Source organism: Nanorana parkeri, unplaced genomic scaffold (assembly GCF_000935625.1).
Source record: "Nanorana parkeri isolate BGI_ZX_2015 unplaced genomic scaffold, ASM93562v1 scaffold901, whole genome shotgun sequence".
NCBI lineage: Eukaryota > Metazoa > Chordata > Amphibia > Anura > Dicroglossidae > Nanorana > Nanorana parkeri.
In genome coordinates, this window is record NW_017307169.1 from 598,005 (window position 1) to 607,079 (window position 9,075).

At 43.4% G+C, this 9,075-nt stretch overlaps 1 protein-coding gene across 1 annotated transcript in view; it reads right to left on the reverse strand.

Moving 5' to 3' along the window:
- CUNH3orf70 (chromosome unknown C3orf70 homolog) overlaps positions 1-9,075 on the reverse strand; it is an 83,030-nt gene that overhangs the window by 71,590 nt on the left and 2,365 nt on the right. The window lies entirely within an intron of this gene.

Genomic DNA, 9,075 nt, shown 5'->3' on the forward strand with positions numbered 1-9,075 from the left:
TATATATAGACTAACTATACATTCAATTAAATTAAATTGTCAACTTTTTGGATTAACATAGAACGCTACTTTGAAGTACTCCTATTACTTTTTGTATTAAAAGTTATAAAAAACTATATCGAATGTGTTATTCCTAAAATCCTCTAAAATTTGAGGTATGATTACTTAGTTTGTTAGTTTGTTTATGGTTCAGCCCTACAGGCTGTTAGCGTGGATTTGGAAATCTTTTGTATTCTGTCAACGGAGGGTGTGCCACTGCCAGAATACCTGAATGAGATGGGGGTACCAACGGGGACACACACTGGCTACACTTCGGCTAAGTCTTGCTGACCAGTATATGGCCAGCATTACATTGTAATAACATTTCATTTTCTGATTATAAGCCTACTCAGTTGTTAACACATTTAAGAATGGATACCGATCAAAGTATTGTTTTTTAACTCCCTGTACTAACAAATTAGTAGACGGGTCAAAATGTGAAAGATAGCTTTAAAACTCACATCTATACAGAAGCGGCAGTTGGTTAACGAGGGACATGAGCATGCTTTGCATCTTTTATATTGGCAAAAATGCCAACAAAATGCACCTAATTGTTATAAATGTGTGCCATCCTGAAGGTTACTTTTATAGAAGTGTTGCCTTCAAATTGTGGTATAAACAACTTCAGACAGTATATTTTCCTACTAGATAGTAACTTATATGTAATCAGCTGTTCAGATCTACTCCCAAGAGACACATCACATTACAGAAATGCAGATGCAGCCTCAGGGTTTGTTCCCTCTTCTGTGTTGTGACTGTGAAGGTTACAGGCATTTGCTAGATCATGGACACAGCTGGCCTTTGGATAATGGATCTATGTAGCAGCTGAGACCAAACACAAGGGTCCACTTCCAGTATATCTATTTATTTATACAGCACCAGCAATTTCCTCTGTGCTTTACAGAGAACATAGACCATTCCCACCAGTCAATGCCCGTGAAGACCCTTAAGGGTCTATTTACAAATGTTTTCACACATAATTCACATGGGTTTCATGCAAGGTTCACTTTGAAAAAATGTGTGAAAACGTTTATAACTAGACCCCAGTCTAAGACAGATAATGGCCATGCACACTACAAGTTTCTCTTGTTCATCCCCATGGGCTATATGAGAAAAATCCATTAATTCCCCCATCCTTGCTATAGAGCAGACAGGGCCACTTCAAGACTTCAATTTTGGTAGATGCAGCAAGAAGTGGCCACAATTTGAGCTTTATCCTGCCAGTATATACAGTATTTTTCCCACAGTGTAATATGTTCAGAGTTTGCATGGTCTGCTCAGCGAAGTTAAAGATCCAGTACACCCTGATGTGATATTTTAGTTATACATAGAGCCTTTAAAAGCCTCTGGCTTATTAAGTGTTTTGGATAGTCAAACATTGCGATTACCCTGGAATCATTTCAGACTCTCTTCCTGTCCCCCTGTGCAGGGGCTGACTGGCAACTTTTAGCCCAGGGGGCAAGTACAACCCAGAGGCCCATGGTGCAGCAACTTGGCCCCCCTCTCGCTCTGCCTCTTCCCCCGCCTTCTCCCCGCCCGTCTGCCACTTTTGCCATCCATGTAACGGTAGTGTGAACGGTCGGGTGATGTGAGGACTCCTAGTAAGTCCATGAAAGGGGTGACTGGCTGGGGGATGGTGCTCTCCTCCCACTGAGCTCCCTACATGGTTCTGGCCTTACTCCGCTCCATGTCCGCTACTTAGGAACTCTCACCCACTGCTGGCTGTCCATGCTTCTGGGCTGTGAGCTGTAGGAGGAGAGTGGGAGGGGCCGGAGAGTGTCAAAGTCAGTGTTCTATAATTTTTCTTGATCCTATACATTTTCTCGACTGTGTCACTTCCAGTGGGGCCGAGTCATCCGAATCAGCTGTTTTCATGACCCCCTTTCTTCATGGCATGTGCACCTGGAAGAGACAGCGGCCGGAAGATTCTTTTAGCGGGGGCCAGTGGCGGGCCCCTTGACGGCCGCGGGCAGCGGCCGTTTTTGAAGGCAGCAGAGAGGCCCGGGGGGCAATTGCCACCCTGCCCCCCGGCCCAGTCCGCCCCTGCCCCTGTGAGATTTGGGTGTTTCCATTCACCTTTGTAAATTCTAGCACTTCCTGAAGCACGTGCCATATTACAATACAATTCAACAATAGATGTGGAAACCCCTCATCAAGGTTACGGCAGTTATGCAGATCTAAGAATTCATGTTCAGATACCTAACCAACATCTACAAGTGATGGAAACATCGGGTTTGGTTGCGTTGAACCTTCAAAGCCCTACTCTAGCCAAGGTTTCCCTGACCCTACATGTCAAGTCATAACCGAATACTGTATAAATTAAAAGAGAATTATGAGGTGCGTGATTTTCACTCAGCCTCATAACCTGAGCCGACCTGTGACAATGAAACTGTCACAGGTCGGCTCACTTCTTTGTCACCGGTTGGCTCTATCTATAAGGATGAGTGGAAATCACTCACCTCATAGTTCTCCTTTAAGTATATGTCTACTGTAAGTGCCTTCCATGTGAATATAATGACACAACTTTCTCAATACTATGGGGGAAATTTATAAAAACTGGAGTAGACAAGATCTGAAGCAGATGTGCACTGCAACCAATCAGCTTCTCTCTCAATTTGCTCAGGTTAGATTTAAAAATGAGACAGAGAAGCTGATTGGTTGCAGTGCAAATCTGCTCCAGATTTTGTCTGCTCCAGGTTTGATAAATTCCCCTCAGTGTGCCTACCAAAATGACTTAATGTTGCTAAGCATTTGGAAAAATGTCCAAATGGTTTGCACCCGTTACAACATTTGTGGGTAACTTGCCTCTAGCAAATACAGTGGCTCATCCTGAGAATATTGTTTAATCCTTATAGACCTCCTTTCCCAAAAGATCTATAATGTACCTTACATATGCACATTTTTATTGAATTCCTAGGATAAAGAGCATGTGGGAAACTATAGAGACACCAACAGTGATTGACACTGCAAAAGAACATTGCAGAGATTGATGGTAAAACAACTTAAAACACACAAACAATGACACAGTGACAGATTCTAAGTGACACAGAATGACTAATAGAGAAAGCATGTGAGACATAATGGCGTACTATGTGACAGAGAATGACACAAGCTGATATGGGCACAGAATAAGACAGAAAGTCGCAGAAGCTAATTTGCAAAGAAAAGCTGGGAGCTGTTAACCAATCAGAATTCTTGCAGAAACATGCAGGTAAAAGAACAGAAAAATGTATTTTAAGCAATTACTTATAGGGTCTTTCCTGTCAATACATTGTGTTTTATCCTCTTATGCCTCTGAACATCTTAGAAAATGTATACTACTCCAGGAAGAGTCAATTCCCTATCACAGCCTCCTTCTTCTTTGCATGTCAAAGCCCTCTCCTATCTAAATACAGTGCTGGTCAAGCTCCTCTGCCCATGCCAATGCCTCCCTACATAACCTTTTTATGTAGCTGCCAGGGGAGGAGCGAAGGGAAAACTACAGAGTATCACTTGAGTGATGGCTCAGTCTGCTGGGGCTGCAAACATGCCAACCAAGATGGCAGCACCCAGCAGCAGTGTCAGGGCTTTTGGATCTCTACAGAAGGGAGGCTTTTACAGGTATGAAACATGCATAAATTATGTTAAATGCATCTATCATCTTACAGAAAAATCTTATTTACAATAAATAGTCTGGCAACAGGGTCTCTTTAACTGTAAACTCTGAATAGGCTGTTTAGCAGCCTAGATCACAAGACTAACTGAACACAAATTACAGGCATCCCAACCTGAAATTTCAGGGAGGTGCCCCCCCCATCCGCTGGGGGGGGGGGGGGGGGGGGGGATGCTATCTGCTGTTTTGTTTTTTTGGGGGGATTCTGACAGCTCCTGCCATCAAAGTAAAAGAAAACAAAAAAGAAAAAAAAAGTCAGTATGGGAATGAATAGTTAGATTGCTATTGGCTATTTCAATTTGCAAATAGCCAATAGCAGGCTGGCTATTGCACCAGCCCACTGCTGCTGTCAATCAGCTGATGAGGACCTGATGGAGAACTTCACGGTCCACCTCTGCTCATTGAGAGCAGCAGAGGGCTATTGAATTGAAATAGCAATCTAGTTATTCCTTTCCATGCTGTCTTTTTTTTTTAACTTTGGCGACGGTCAGCGGCCCCAATGTCAGAATAATAATTTTAAAAAAAGACAGACAATAGGGAAAGGTTTACTCTTCTAGACAGAGCAGAATAAACCTTTGTGGGATAAAATGTTTCTCTCCCGGGTGTCGGGGAGCCGCTATCTTATAGCGGCAGATTCCCGTAATGTCCAGGAGAGTTGAGATGTCTGACAAATTATAGTTTGAAAAGTAAAGCAGTCCACACACACTGATCAGCCGTAACATTATGATCACCCATCTAATATTGAGTAGGTCCCCCTTTACAGACACGTCAAGGCACGGACTCCACTGGACCTCTGAAGGTATTCTGTAGTATCTGCCATCAGTAGCAGATCCTTTATCTTTTGGAAGTTGCGAGGTGGGGCCTCCATGGATCGGACTTGTTTTTCTTTATCTGCATGCTTGGTCCGGGTCAGTGACTAAGAAAGCATTGATGCCAGAGACAGCCTAGCAACTAGCATTTGTAAAATAGTAGCAATTGCAACTGCCGTATTACTCTTAGAAAGCAAGAATGTTTAAATGCCACCCCCCATATATTGACCCTAACACCATGGACAGGTGACAGCCCAATTTAGACAAATGTATATAATTTCACTAGACTCTTCCCTTGTACAAATTTACAGAATAATGGCAGCATGTCTTAAGTCAGACAATTGGACAACCACAAATGTATCTAATGGTATTGTGGCAAGAAAAAAGGTTGAGAATTGCTGTGCTACATGTCACAAAGCAGAAAATCCCCAGCACTCAACAGGATGAAAGCATGAACTAGTGTCACTTTTATTGAAGTTACATCAGGCCACATGTGTCATTAAGCCAACATTTCGGGGCCACACAGGGTCCCTTCTTCAGGGTGGCATACTGAAGTCACCACTAGGACATGTCACTATGTCGCCTTCAAGAAGGGACCCTGCGTGGACCCGAAACATTGGCTTAATGACACATGTGACATGATATAACTTCAATAAAAGCATCAATAGTTCACGCTTTCATCCTGTTGAGTTCTGGTGATTTTCTGCTTTGTGACTTGGCGGGACACGGCGCCATCCGTGATATCACTGCAAGCACCACAAAAGTTATGAAGAGGTCCACATGCTGTATAAAGTGCAGGTGACTCATCACAACTTCCTGCTGTGGTACATGATTGCTAAATGCATAGGATGTACAACGGAGAATGCTACCTTTAGCATCTGTTCTGATCAGTCTCTCATTTTAGAATGGGCTTTGTGCCTCAGTAGGATACTTACATTATTCAACAATACAAAAATTGACTTTTAAGGTGTATCATAATGGAAAACATCACCGTATATAAAATTCTCAAACTTTTATTTCTACATATTAAAACATCAGTCCATAAAAACAAGCAATACAATAAAATATGTGTCCTCCATTTGGATCCATAAAATAAATTGAAGCACACAACACAGATCTCACAAAGTATACAGTGTTGGAGCATAGGTACATAGCTCCAGTGCACCAGTCAATGTCTGACTCGGGGACAACAGTTGGAAGAAGGAAAAGGTATGGGGGGCCTGTATGCCTGATGGCATTGATTTTTACAGGCCGCGCGTGGACCCCCCCTTAACCTTCTTCCAACTGCTGTCCCCCGGAGGGAACCCTATGTACCTGTGCTCCAAAACTTGGCTAAGTATGTTCAACATATGTGACCCCTAGGGTTCTAGCTTACAGACTGAATTGGCAGAATACAATTTTGTCTTTTCATCATATTTCTCTATAGTAATATCATTCCTGCACATTAAAGTCTGATGAAGCAGCTCTAAGGCTGTGAAACACGTTACTTATATATAGCACTATGCCAAAACTCCTCTACCTTCGCACAGTGAATACTCAGTTTCATCAACTTGAGGATCTCCCTCAGATGGCAGACTTTGTATACTCTGTTGGGGGTACGGTTGTGTGCTTCATTTTATTTTGTGGATCCAGATGAGACATACATTTTATTGTATTGCTATGGACTGATGTTTTATGTAGAACTAAAAGTTTGAGAATTTTATATGTGGTGATGTTTTCCATTATAATACACCCTTAAAGTCAATTTTTATACTTTTATTTGCTTGGCTTATGCCTGATTGGAGCAGACAGAATCTGGAGCAGTTGCTCATGGCAACCAATCAGCTTCTGTCTTCAGTTTGTTCAGTTAAGATTTAAAATGACAGAGGGAAGCTGATTGGTTGCCATGCACAGCTGCTCCAGATTTTGTCTGCTCCAGTTTTGATAAATTCCCCCCACTGTATTTCAACCTCTGAAGTTGGAAGAGCAACAGCAAAAGGTATGATCTCTTCAGAAAAGAATGCCCATACATATCAGGTGGGGAGATATTTGCTCATCTTTACAAGAGGACTGAATCCTGCCCAGAACTACAGTGGTACCTCGGTTAACGAACTTAATTGGTTTCACCATTCTGGTCGCGAACCAAATCAAATTTCCCCATAAGGTTCAATGTAAATAAGGTTAATCCATTCTGACACCTACGAACGTGGTCGCGAACCGATTTTGGTCGCAAACAGAATAAAATTTCCCCATAGGGTTCAATGTAAATGAGGTTAATCCGTTGTGAACCATAAGTAAAAAAAATTGTAACCACAAAAATATAAAACAAAGCACAGTACAGTATGAAGAGAGTGACCTCTAACCTTTCTTGGGGCAACTTCTGGCGTGGAGTACAGGAAGGTGGGTGGGGAGGAGGTTATTTTTTGGAGGGAGAGTCCCCCTCCATAAGGACATTGGGGAGATCTCCTTCAGGGGTTTTCTCTCTTCTTTGTCTCCTAGCTGCAGGGTCAATTTTGGTGAAAAAACTGTCTAACGTTACTTGTTTTTTCATGCGCTGCATAACCCTCCTGAAATGAGAGACCACGTTGTCATTCATTAGATTCACTTTCTTTTTACCACCATGCTTGCTCTGCACTTTCTTTTGAGCCCTTGCTGGATTGAATAGTACTGTATGTGCTAAAACACACAAAAAAAGCTTCACAGCAAGTGTGTACAAGTCTGTCTGTGACCGCGATCTCGGCTAGAGGAAGCCACGGCCACGTGTCAGAGCGGGGAAGATGGCCACGGTCTTGTTCGTCCCCCAATGCAGAGTTTGCGAATGGAGGCAAAATTTAGCAGAACTTCCTGTTCGCAAACCGAAGCATTCGTGAACCGAAGTACCACTGTATTGTCTGTTGCCGCAATACACGCATGGTCCTTCTGATACTTAAAGGCCCAATTACACGTATGCGATTTTAATGCATGTACACAGGTTAGCTAACGTTTTAAAAAGTGCTATTTCACATCTACGCTTACAGGTGTCAGGGACTGCCAGGGCTTTTGCTTCTGTCCTCTACTAGGTCAGAAATGGCTCAGTTTTTACAGGTGATGCTCACAGTTGGGTAATGGTTGCTCTGCACGTTGATCTTTTTCCTCTTCTCCATAGTAAAAGAAAAGATTGTGAAGCTTTTCCAGCACCCATAATGCTTGTTATCACCCTCTACGCCTTGCTATCACCCTCTACGCCAGGGGTAGCCAAACTGCGGCCCTCCAGCTGTGGTGAAACTACCAATCCCTTGAGGCATTCAAAGATTCTCACATCCACAGACATGAATCCCGGAGAGAGATGCATCATGGGATTTGTAGTTTCACCACAGCTGGAGGGCCAGAGTTTGGCTACCCCTGCTCTACGCCATCACAAACAATCTAGCTTGATTATCAGGAGGCTCAAAATCAGGAGACGGGCTTGCTTTTATGGAGCCATTTAAGATCCAAGAGCTTCAGGCCTGCTTTCCTCTACCGACTTTGATAGCCATCATTGACCATCTGCAAGCTTCTAGACGTCTCCGGAGGGTACTGCACTACACGGTAGCAATGGGCCACAGATTAGAGGACCAAAAATGCGCAAAAATGCAATCCTGCTCCAATCATTTCTAAGAAGTGTAGAAATGCAGTGTACGCAGAGGAAACCCCTGACGAATCTTGGAGGCCTGCAAATATTTATTGGCGGCTGTCAAACTCAGTGCAGGAATCTTTACTCCCGAGTAAGGGCACACTAGGTTTCATCTATGCAGAGGTAGCTCATGCTAATCCCACCCTCAAGACACTTAAACCATATTCATCACTCTTTGTAGAGTCATAACTTACATACACATCTCCATCTGTATAGATCTAATGGTGGCCATACACATAGTGATTCATGATCAATTTAGGTACAAGTAACAGCAAGCAAGCGTTTCATATTATCAACGATAAAACATACATAGTATCGTTCTGTGCTTTGCAATCGACTGAAAATATTCATCAACTGAAGATGCCGCAAAAATACAAACAATCATTAGTAAATGTGAACGATCATTTGTTTGATTGTTTACTAGATCTGCATTCTAATCCGTTCTCTTACACACACACACACACAGAGATATTTGTTTGAACGATCAGAAGTAACAAAATTTCACCACAGTCCATTGACGTGGCAGGTGCAAAATCGATCAAGAACTCTCTAATTCGATGGAAGGAAGGGCCCCTGGTTGGTGATTTTTATTTAAACCCGTTGAATTGAATGTTCATATAGATGTTTATATGGGCACCTTAACCCACACTCATCTACAGGTACAAACTATCCATGCTCATCTTCACTCTTTCACAAGCAACACTCGCCTCTGTCTACAGACCCGGCCGACACTCGCCTCTGTCTACAGACCCGGCCGACACTCGCCTCTGCCTACAGACCCGGCCGACACTCGCCTCTGTCTACAGACCCGGCCGACACTCGCCTCTGTCTACAGACCCGGCCGACACTCGCCTCTGCCTACAGACCCGGCCGACACTCGCCTCTGCCTACAGACCCGGCCGACACTCGCCTCTGTCTACAGACCCGGCCGACACTCGCCTCTG